Source organism: Eucyclogobius newberryi, unplaced genomic scaffold, assembly GCF_026437365.1.
Source record: "Eucyclogobius newberryi isolate DKJ021-1_F unplaced genomic scaffold, fEucNew1.0.hap1 SCAF_12, whole genome shotgun sequence".
Lineage (NCBI taxonomy): Eukaryota > Metazoa > Chordata > Actinopteri > Gobiiformes > Gobiidae > Eucyclogobius > Eucyclogobius newberryi.
Window position 1 is genome coordinate 31,642,680 of NW_027315746.1, and position 12,311 is coordinate 31,654,990.

Sequence of the window (12,311 nt, forward strand, 5' to 3'; positions counted from 1 at the left end):
ATCCACATCATCATGTGATTTCCTGATTCTGTCTCTCACAGTGGAAATGCACCTACGATGAAAATTTCAGACCCTTCTGAATTTTTTTTTTGCAGATCTTGCAAAATTGCAGGGTGTTCAAATACTTATTTTCCACACTGTATAATAAAGTAGTTAACTCACACACATCTGTACTTGGGGTTGCTTGAAGTAACAGATGGCTTGCTTCAGTTGGAATTTAGTATTTCTTCCACAGTTGCTTTGTTTTGAATTATCTTCTGATTGGAAATTGCGCTCTGTCTTCAGCATTGGATTAATCTGATTCTGCCTCGGTCCCTGAATCTCACACCCGCCGCATGCGTGAACAAAGCTGAGAAGTCTGTGTGAAGTGAAAACATCGTGACCAGGCGCTGGATGAATAACCTGCAACACAAACCCAGGAATTGAAAACACATTTAAGAGCAAGTAACTCCATACGTCTGTGAGCATGAATGAGTGTGTGAATGTGGGACAACGGATGGAAATGAGCCCATCGCTACAATCTGGTGTGTTTACAGCATGCACAGTACCACCCGCTACTGTAAATCTATGGCTTCAAAATACACAGTAAATATATGCAATAATTGTTCAATACATATCACAACAATCAAACATATTTACTGCTAGAACATTGTTCATAGTTTAAAATACATACATTTAAAGACTCAAGATGTACAGTTAATTTAATCCTCTGACAACTCAATTTAAGGTGAATTATGTATTAAAGGCATAATGGACGATTTTTCGCCGATTTGAGAACTCAGGCTTAACTTTGAAAAAAACAAAAAAACAAATTAAGACTCTGAGTGACCCAGTATTAACCCATAATCACTTGGACCTTGCATCAATGGACCTGTTTCTATAACTAAGACTTTATTATTGCTGTTTACAATGCACAACATGTAACATGATAATCTACTTGTGATAGTTCAATACTAAGTACCTGGAAATAATGTCACTTCTAAACACTTTGTAGACCTAAGTCAACTACAAAAAGTCCAAATGCACATGTTCCGGTCCCATAGCCTCCAGCATCTCAGGTTGGTCTCACGAAGGAGCGCTTAGAGTGGCCCCAGAGAGGTGTGTGCTCACCGCGGGACAATGATTGAATTAACCCTGTCCCCGGCCCTGCGCGGTCACCACGGTAACGTTTATTAAAGCACCTCCAGCGCCGCCATGTTGTTTACCTGTAAGTGGACAACAAGCGGAGACGGACAAGAGTGTTGCAGAAACAGGACATGTCACGTGCTTCAGCTCAGAGTGGATCTTTTTTAGGCCCAAGCCCCAGCAGGGCGGAGGGCCTATTGCTCCCGCAACGCTGCCTTCGGCAGCGTTGCAACTGCGCTCGCATGTTTGGTACCCCGTCGCCCCTGGCAAGTACAGTGAACTAGCCCATGCCGAAGGCATGGATCATGCATACTTACTCCTGCTATGACAGAAATAGTCAACAATTTGTGAATGGGCGTAGCCCATTCACAAATTGTTGACAACAGCAGCGCGAAGCGCTGCATTCCTCCAAAAACCCTCCTGGCATCGTCCTGTACGCGAGAATCCATGTCGCAGGCATGGGCCATGCTTGTATCTGCTCAAATCAATGGAAGTCTATGGGGAGTGGGCGGGGCATCCCGACGGAATGGGGAGTGACGAGCGCGTAAGCGCTCGTAATGATGATTCCACCCCATGGCGGCATGGGGAAGGCTTAGAGCTTTCAAACGATGTATAATTTGTTGTTATAGTGGAAACGGCTATATTGTTTTTGCTAAAAATATTATTATTTTTATTAGGCCCGAGCGCCACAAGCTGGCGAGAGGCCTATTAATCTCGTAAGGCCGTGCGAAGCACGGCTGCGAAAGTGCGCACGCAGTGCGCACGAAATCGAGCGCGAAGCGCTTGCCCACTTCCAAACACTCACTAACGCACTCCTTCACTCATGCACGCCCCGTGCATACTAATTAGTAGTAGGAAAATGGAACATTACCGTTGTAAACGGGCGAAGCCCGTGCAAAAGTGCGCACTAAACGAGCACTTTACATTGTACATATATATACATATAAAGCACTCATTTGCGCTAAGTACCTCACGAATACGTTCCCCATCTCTTGCATGTTCCGTGCATATAAGCATGTAATGCAAAAATTGAACATTATTACTGTATAGAGGGCCAAAAACACAAAGTGGGCGGAGCCCACTCAAAATGAACGAAAGTACCCGTCAGTGACCAGGGACCCACACCATGAGATAGCAAAGCGCGAGCGCTTTCCGAAAATGTATAGTTTATGATATTTGAAAAATGGGAAACATTGTTTTCGCATCGGAATATTATTCTTCTTTCTTTCTTCTCGGGACCAACCCCCCTATTGTTCACCCAGTGAACATTGACGAAAAGTCACAAAAATTTGCACACCTCTAAAAATCGTGCCTCTCTACATTCTGGCTATTTCCCTTTTCTAAAATAAAAAAAATTGGCGCGTCAGCGTCCCCAAATGTACCAAAAATGCATTGAGAGATGGGAAATGACCCAAAAAAAATCTGATCGTAGAATCATGAAATTTGGCGCAGAGGTAGATGGTGACAAGAGAAGTAAAAAATATTATTAGGCAACGCCGTCCGCCCAACCAAATGTCGGCCATATTGCTTCAAAAATGGCTAAACATGACTTCGGAGTTTTTCCAAACGTCGTACTTTTACGAACTCCTCCCAGGGCGTTGGCCCTAAAAAGCTGAAATTTGGTGAAAATGCTACTGAGGAGTGGGACATCAAAAGTTATCCAAATTACATTGATACCTCTCACGGCCTCTGTGCGGCGAAGCCGCAAACTGTAGCTAGAATTTCAGAAATCTCCCATATTTAAAATTTCTGCCGTTTGCGCAGATAAAGTCCGAATTGCGTCAAATTAGAATCAGTTGTTAAACTCTTTGCCCTAAACCTACTTGAAGTGAAATAAATTAATTTGGAGCCACAGCGCCCCCTACAGATGTTATATGGAGGTTAAATATTTAGTTTTGCGAAATAATATGAAATTTGACACACAACTCAATTTTGGCATCCCCATCAAAAAAGTCAATGAGACCCATGTCATAATTGTTATGGCTTTGCCGTAACGATGACCGAAACCTTCCATGTTATTCCAATGGGGAAATCGCCAGAACATGTTTACACTTTAGACTTTCACAAACTCCTCCCAGGGTGTCAGCCCTCTTACCCTGAAATTTGGTGAGACTCATCTTCAGGACCATCAAAAGTTATCCACATTTTTATTCAAAGAGTCACGGTCTCTGTGCGGCAAAGCCGCACATTTTGCCAAGAATTCAAAATAAAATTGCTTTTTGATGGTAAAACAAAGGGGAGAAGATGTGACAGCGTCACAGATTCAGCAGTAGGCGTAATAAAAGGACAATTGGGGCGCGTTAGCGCCCCCTCGTCTTGCGGCGTGGCGGCGGCGTGGCGAGGGCCGATCATTGCCGCTTGCGGCTATATTTAGGCCCGAGCCCCAGCAGGGCGGAGGGCCTATTGCTCCCGCAACGCTGCCGAAGGCAGCGTTGCAACTGTCTGACCAAACATGCGGGCTGCGCCCGCATGTTTGGTACCCCGTCGCCCCTGGCAAGTACAGTGAACTAGCCCATGCCGAAGGCATGGATCATGCATACTTACTCCTGCTATGACAGAAATAGTCAACAATGAGTGAATGGGCGTAGCCCATTCACTAATTGTTGACAACAGCAGCGCGAAGCGCTGCATTCCTCCAAAAACCCTCCTGGCATCGTCCCGTACGCGAGAATCTATGCCGCAGGCATGGGCCATGCTTGTATCTGCTCAAATCAATGGAAGTCTATGGGGAGTGGGCGGGGCATCCCGACGGAATAGGGAGTGACGAGCGCGTAAGCGCTCGTAATGATGATTCCACCCCATGGCGGCATCGGGAAGGCTTAGAGCTTTCAAACGATGTATAATTTGTTGTTATAGTGGAAACGGCTATATTGTTTTTGCTTTTTGAGCTCTAATTTTACCCCCTGAACATGCTCAAAAACTCACCAAACTTTACCCAAAATTCAAAATCGGCGAAAAATTTTGTTTTTTCTGGGCCATTTTTTTTTTCGTTAAAAAATGGCGTGACAACGCCACCGACAAAAGTCAAAATACATTGCGCCTATGGGAGACGCCCCGAGGTCAACTTTGTCGTAGAGCTACGAAATTCGGAACACGCATTCCTCTTGTGAGGACAAAAAACAAATATTATGTGGCCACGCCCCCAGAATTACCCTATGGCCGCCATCTTCCTTTGAAAATGAAAACACGCTGTGTTAGCCATTTTGTTCACGTCAAACTTTGACGAACTCCTCCTAGGGCGTTTTGCCCACCGACTTCAAAATCGGCGGACGTCCTCTGGACAAGTGGGGCATCTAAAGTTATCTAATTTTTTGAGATACCTTTTACGGTCTGTATGCGGCGCAGCCGCAAAGTTGGACAACTTATTTTGGGATATTGCAGATCTAAAAATTGTTTCCATTTGATCAAAACAAGTCCGATTAGGACCAAATTTGAATCAGTTGTTCAACTTTCTAGTTTGGACCAGTTTATGATGACAAAATTGAAATGGGCGCGATAGCGCCCCCTACAGAGTGACCTTTAAATTAACATTGAAGGTCAAAAATTAGTTTTACCAAAATTTTCTAAACTTTACCCAAAATTCTATTTTGGCGTACCGATCAAAAAAGCCAATCAGACAAATGCCTTAATTTTTACGGCGTAGTCGTAGAGATGACATAAACCTCCCATGTTATCCCTATGGGAAAACCGCTAAATCTCTCGAATATCCACATTTTTATGTTTTACACTTTAACGAAGTCCTCCTTGTGCGTTTTGCCCACCGACCTCAAAATCGGTGTACGTCCTCTAGACAAGTGGGGCATCTAAAGTTATCCAAATTTTAAGGATAGCTTTTACGGTCTCTGTGCGACGGAGCCGCAAACGTTTCCCAGAATTCTGACTATTTGGCCTTCACCCCAATAGAGTTTTTCCAAATGACATATTTTGCACAAAATTCTAATTTGCCATCCCGATCATAAAAGTATGAGCGCCAAAGTCATATTTTGTACGGCGTAACCGTAGCGATGACAGAAACATCCCATGTTATCCTTATGGGAAAATCGCAGAATCGCTCAAATCACCACATTTTTACGTTTCTCACTTTAACAAACTCCTCCTAGGGCGATAGCCCGATCAAGTTCATATTTGGGGAAATATCATCTACACAAACGGGGCATCAAAAGTTATCCATATTCATATTCTAAGTGCTACGGTCTCTGTGCGGCGGAGCAGCAAATTTGACTGACAGTGTTAATTTACACTGGATTGGCCATGTCCCCGTCTGTCAAGTTCTTTTTTAATTCAACACACAATAAAGGCGCCATCTTTATCAAGTCGAAAGCGCATAGTCGGAAGGCTGGCGGCCCGCGAGGGCCGTTGGATGCCGCTTGCGGCTTTAATCTTCTTCTTCTTCTTCTTCTTCTTCTTCTTCTTCTTCTTCTTCTTCTTCTTCTTCTTCTTCTTCTTCTTCTTCTTCTTCTTCTTCTTCTTCTTCTTCTTCTTCTTCTTCTTCTTCTTCTTCTTCTTCTTCTTCTTCTTCTTCTTCTTCTTCTTCTTCTTCTTCCTTCTTCTTTCTTCTTCTTCGGTGTTTTATGGCGGTTGGTATCCAAGTGTTACATTACTGCTAGACTGTATTCTTTAGACTTTAATCCATAGGCCCAACTGTTAAAGCTCTGTATGTGGTCTTGGGAGGCCTCTATGTCCATGCGATGTGACATCACAACCTTCTAGAATCCGTTTAGACACAGAGATGATAAAATACCATAAGAAGCTGGGGACGCTAAAGGCAGCGAGTGGACAGGAAAGAATAGAAGTCTTGGATACCAACCGCCATAAAACACCAAAGAAAAAGAAGACTTACTACAGTGGGTGGCGGTAAATGCACCTTTTCAATTGGCTGCCAACTGTCATTAAAAGTGACACAACAAGAAGTAAAAATTCAGAGGTAAAATTCACTGTTTAATTTTCAGATTGCAGATTTGTTGACCTGGTTTATGGTTTATAGCTCTGTAATTACTGGGCCATGTGCAACAAATAATCAAATTCTAGAATGTGAAGGAACAGGATTTGTCCTTTGAGAATCAAAATCAGAAAAGGGTTTATTCCCATTGTCAGTGAACAGAATTCACAAACTAGGAACTTTCTTTAGGGTTTAGGTGCACCATTCAACCTGAATAATAATCTTAATTATATATCAAAATATATATAAGATATATATATATATATATATATATATATATATATATATATATATATATATATATATATATATATAGTAGAAAAAGCTTCAGTTGTAGTCATCTGGACTCAGTTTGAAAAAAAAAAGGGGGGAGTTTCTGTTGAAACAAACAACTCTTTCTACTTCAGGAAGGCTCCTCCCAATGGGCGGGTCTTACCACAGAACAGTATTAATGTCGGAGTTCTCGATCTAAATTCTTTTATTGCAGCGTCTTTGGGTCACTGAAAAGCGCTATATAAATAAAAGTTATTATTATTGACAATGACTCTTGGATGAGAGTCGAAACGTCTATTTTTTCAAACTGAGTCCAGATGACTACAACTGAAGCTTTTTCTACTATGGAACACGCCTGGACGAATGAGGGATTACACCGACATATATATATATATATAGAATAATTACATAATGAATTATAATAAATATAAAAGCTATGCAAATGGCATGTTCTGTTCTGCTCAAAAGGCTCCATCAAAGTCTGCACAGCTGTGCAATATTTTAATTGAAATATAGGACTAATTTACAAAATATTCTTGAGAAAAATTAAGCGTAGGGCCCCCTGAAGGTCTGCTTCAAAGGCCGTTTTCCCCCAATGCATTTTACCCCACAGAGACTTAACGATCAGCACTTAGAATAGCAACCACCCATCAAACTTTTATTTTTTCTTTCCATATATTTACCTTATTTTCTTTACTTTTTCATTTAAAAAAAATAAAAAAACACAAAACAAACAAGCAATAAGTGTTTTTGTGAGCTACATTTGGGACTTCCCTAAAAATCAAACCTGACAATCATAGAAGGGAACCTACTCAGAGTAGAAGAGAACGCTTTGTGGACGTTGCTCTTTTCTCCTCTGAGGCTGTGTCTGTGCCTCAGCTGTCTCCATGGAAACAGGCTCATGTAGGTCACATGTCATAGAGGAAATTGGGAAACGTAAAGGACAAAATGTGAGCAGATGTGAGGGCACGGTTTGACATGGTCCAGTTACTCTACAGTGTTTTAGCCCGGCTCTCAAATGTGCTCCTATCCAAGCCAAATATACTTTATAAAACATTGATGACAACAGGAACGGGCCGTGCAATTTACTGCAAGGAGAATATGGTTAAATGTTTTCAATGTCAGTGAAGGACTTGGTTTTCAGACTTCATTTTTTTACTCGTACTCTTTGAGGAATACATTTGACAGTCTAACAGTACAGTAGAACACTTTTAAGCCCCAATATGTAACTTTTTAGCAAAAATGTACTAAAATAAATATTTTTTTATTGCACTGAAAAGTATAGAAAAACCGATATCCTTACAGTGAGTGGGCTGCATCTACAAAACCTGACTTGTACTTGGAGGAGGAGCCTGTTGTTTCTTTGTCTATAATATTCCACAGTTTGACATAAAACGTTCTGTTTCCATAAAATTATGCAAATGCCTTTTCCCTACCTTAAAGAAGCATGAACTTTTGTAAGTATTTAATCATGATTTATTTAAAGCCAATTAAAGTACTGTACCTGATTTTTACTCTTTTAGTTCACTTCTATACTTGTCATCATGCATGCAAGAGATGGGTGGTTAGTCCTGAGTAAATGCGACCTGGCGCACCCCCACTGTGACCTGGCTTGCATATAGAGGCACCCAGAGGAAACCTACGCAGAGCATCCTAAGTATTCACAGCACTTCTTTCAGAGACCTGGGATCCGTATGTACACTTTTATGACTTCATAAAGAATGAGAATTCAATGTAAAGTTTTATAAATGAGACCCCATAGCAGAGTTTACCGTTACGGTGAAGCTAACAAACAATTGCATCCTAACAGCGCACTTGTTGATTTTCGAAGAATAATCCCCTAATTAGATGCAGACAGCACACAGTGGTCTGATTCTAACCTTTGGAGCCGCTTTGAAAATATTTCTGTACTGGGCCAAAACAGATTGGACTTAATTACATGATAAAGCAATCATGTACAGCCACTTCAAGGTGTAGTTTTTCTAAAGTGGTACCAGTAAAAGCGTTGGTTCATTTCCCCACTCATTAAGTCTACAAGTGAAAAAGCTCTGTCGACTATATTAAATGATTTGAACATTTGCCTGTTATTTTTCTTTTCGATTTTTGTGCATCAGTAAATTACATTACATTAACTTCAAATAATAAATGGACTCCGGACTCCTTGTTTATTATCCTGGGTGATTTTTAACTGTGGATATCTCAGCCATGAACTACCAAAGTACAGACAGTTTATTAAAGTCCCGACCAGAGAGCATAACATTCTGGTTCACTGTTACACAACTCTTAGTAACGCCTTTCGCGCCGTGGCCTGAGCTGGTGTCGGCTTTTCAGATCACGCCATGGTTCACATAAAGATGCGCTGCAAAGTTATTTGAAATTGTGCTTTCAAGTCATCGTCGGCCTTTAGTATCCAAGTCTTAATATATTCAGATACTCTGCTTAAAAAAATAAACTATTATTTTAAAGAATTACGCTCTTTTGCCTCCTCCGTGTTTTTGCCTTCACCTAACCCGGAAATGTGTCGTCACAACAGCACAACACGAGATCAGACAGAGCCGGACCAGACTTGCCACACATGCCGCTGAAACATTCTCTTTCCGTTTTGGCCCCTCAAATAGCCCGCTTCCCTCTTGAGAGCAGTGCAGTGCTTCACATCTCCGTGTTGCAAGATTCGTCGTGTAAAATGTAGAATTCCGCTCTGTTTAGCACATTTCAGACGAGAACAATGAGGGTGCGGCTACAGCGAGTTCCCGGTGTGACGACTCTGATTTTGCAACCGCTCTTAAAGCATTCGGTTACCAAGGCGGTTGCTATGGCGTTTTCTCGAGTTTGGCCGAATTAACTCGTGACATTTTTTTGTCATTGGTTAAAACTAACCGTCCAGACTTTGTTGTGAACAAATGAAAGCTATTTTCCACTTATTAACAAACATTGCAGCCCATCTTTAATCCGCACGTGAAGCTCTCCAAACCTGTATTGAGGACTCCTGAGAAGTGGACCAGTGAGGCAGTGGAGGAGCTACGCACGCTTTTGGACATTAGACTGGGAGGTTTTCAGAGTACATGGACACTGTAACATCATACATTACACATTACCAACACACACCAAAGAACCTTCAACAATGACAAACGCTGGTTCACACCAAAACTGAGGCAGTTAAGGCAGTTAGGGAGGCAGCGCACAGGGCCGGTGACAGAGAGCGCTACAAAGGTGTGACGTACGGATTTAGCAGGGAGGTGTCTGGATCAGCAGTTCTTTGACAACAACCCCGCCTGCCTCTGTGTGGAGAGGGCCCCCCCACGCTGCAGATGACCGCAAACTGGCTGAAGAACTCAACACATTTTTCTAAAGGTTATATTTGTTGTTTCATGTTTCACCTTATCACTGAAAGAAAGTTCCTAGTTTGTGAATCTTGTTTTTATTCACTGACAATGACAAAAACCCTTCTCTGATTCTGAGTCGGATGATTCAGAGATTACATCCAGACGGTATTTTTCTTTGACAGGTAGTTTCCCCAAATATCACACTTACACAATGTACCATGTATTCCTACTTAAGTAATAATATTTTGAAGCAACAGTAATTTTGGCTTCTCTACTCTGGTCCTGAAGTAGACTTGGTTTATTCATAATTGTGTGTGATTTGTGTTAGTTTGGGGTGAATTGCTATGACATCATGGGCCTGGGGCAGGGTCACTGTAGGGCGAGGCTTAACATTGGGCTAAATCAACATATTTGAGCTTTAGACCATGTTAGAATAATGTTTCCTCATTCCTCATCTGTTTTATGTTTCATTCATGTGTGTTTGAGTAATGGTTTTAGGACTTTTCCCTCAGAACTTCAATTTTGAAGCTAGCAGCAATTGTTTATAGCCTAATTTAATCAGCCTTATGTCCCGTTCACACCGCAAACGCCTATTCGCGCCTATTGTCGAAGTTGGACGCAAGTACGTATGAAGAAAAAGGCAAATAAGCCGCGTTCTCGACGCAAGGGAGCAGAGCCGAAATATAATAAGCAGACGCGCGTTCGCCGCGTGCGCATGCGCAGTGGAGGTGTTGTCAGTCTGGCTTCTCTAATGGCGGATCAAAGTTGAGAGAGTGACTTTTGCGTATTTGCTTTTCAAAGGCCAAAAACGCTCGGCGGCGTGTCTGGATCCACCAGTGATCCGAGTTTAGTCAATACCATCATTTGCTTCAAGACTGGATAAATCTCGCTCTCAGCTGTAGTTTCGTTTGTCCCGGGTCCTGACTTGTTTTCCCGCATTGATGCGCGGATAAGTACCAGGACAACAACTACAGGCGCCTGTCCATCTGTCCATCAGGTCAGTACACAAATATTCATGTCTGAGCGCAATATCTTATCTTAATAAAGTGTATCTGCTGTGTATCTGCAGTATATAAGTACATAGATATGTAAAAATTAAACATAGTTTTCATAGCGTTAATATTTTGTTATAGTGCGCCATTTAAAATTTGATTGTGGTATATTTAATGAAAGTACAAGTAAACTAAATTCAGGCTATATAGTTATTTGTTTTTTTATTATTCAGATCTCTTGCCACTGGGGATTTCTACAGGACAATCACCAGCAGCTTCAGGTCCACAAAAGAGGACTGGACGTCCACAACAGAGGACTGGACGTCCACAACAGAGGACTGGACGTCTACAACACAGAAGTGTTTTTGATAAAGTGATTTTCATATTTATAGCAAAGACCACATGCTCACTCAAGATTGAGCCCAAATGTCTGGTTGTTTAACACAGAATGAGATAAAGTTAAATGAATAACAGTGATAAGCTTCTCAGCTCTTAAAGGTCCCATAAAACGCAAAATCAACTTTTCAGAGCTTATATATATATATATATATATATATATATATATATATATATATATATATATATATATATACACACACACAGAACAGGAACAAAATTGACCATGGCGTGGAGTTGTAGAAGAGTGGGGGACACCGAGGAAAAATAAGTCTTTCCTCTCCTGCAGAAGATGCAGCTCATTCATCTAATCTTCAGGCTCCAATGGTTCCAGATTGAAATCAAATTAACTATTTGTTATTTTACACATTCTTTTGAATGAGCTTGAACCTTCTGCAGAAGAGGAATCAGGTGGAACATGAGGAGGGTCAGTCCCAGAGCGCTGCCAGCATCTCCCTCTCAAAGCTGGAGGACTCTGGCTCCAGGTCCTCTTCCTCGTGGGCCTACAAAAAACACATATTGCAATTTAGATGGCACAGGTTAAAAAACAAATTGTAATCCAATCAAATGCTTTTACACACCTGTGGGTGCAGCAGAAGGGACAGCATTCCCTAAAGGAGCAGGAGCACGGGCAGGACCAGCAGGAGCAACAGGAGCAGCAGGAGCAGGAACAACAGGGAGGGCTGAAGGCAAATCCAGATCTTCAAAAAGAACATTGTACAGCAGTTATATTTTAGCCCAGTACATTTACTGCAATATTATTCAAACTTTTACTATTATAATACAGCATATTTAATGAGGCATACATATGTTGCCAATATCATTTTCCAGTTTCATCAGCTCTTTGATAACTTCACACTCTCACTAGAAGCACAATGAGCTGTGCACTATAGATTCTAGAGCACTATTATCGATTCTAGTGCACTATTATAGATTCTAGAGCACTATAGATTCTAGAGCATAACTGATTGTGTAAACATTTCTTTGAGGCTGTGCGACAATTAAATAGTCCTGAAGTTAGATAGTAGTCACTCATTTCGCTGTTCGAGTCAGTAATTTAAGTTTTATATCTACGTAATGTGACCTCAAATGCATCAAAGTATTTTTGAAGTCTCATTTCAAAGTGGATGAGATCTCTTGTTAGCATTAGCTCGTAGCCTAGCTCTCTGCTAGTTGAGCAGAACAACAACAACAACAACTAACCCTTCCGACAGCCCTGCTGCTGCTTCTTCTGGCCCCTTCATGTGTCCCTACTCTTCTGCA

The 12,311-nt window shown here is 41.5% G+C and overlaps 1 protein-coding gene across 2 annotated transcripts in view; it reads left to right on the forward strand.

Annotated features, from left to right (window-relative positions):
- Positions 1 to 12,311, forward strand: part of adcy8 (adenylate cyclase 8 (brain)) — a 169,956-nt gene that overhangs the window by 63,368 nt on the left and 94,277 nt on the right. The gene's annotated exons all lie outside the window — the stretch shown is intronic.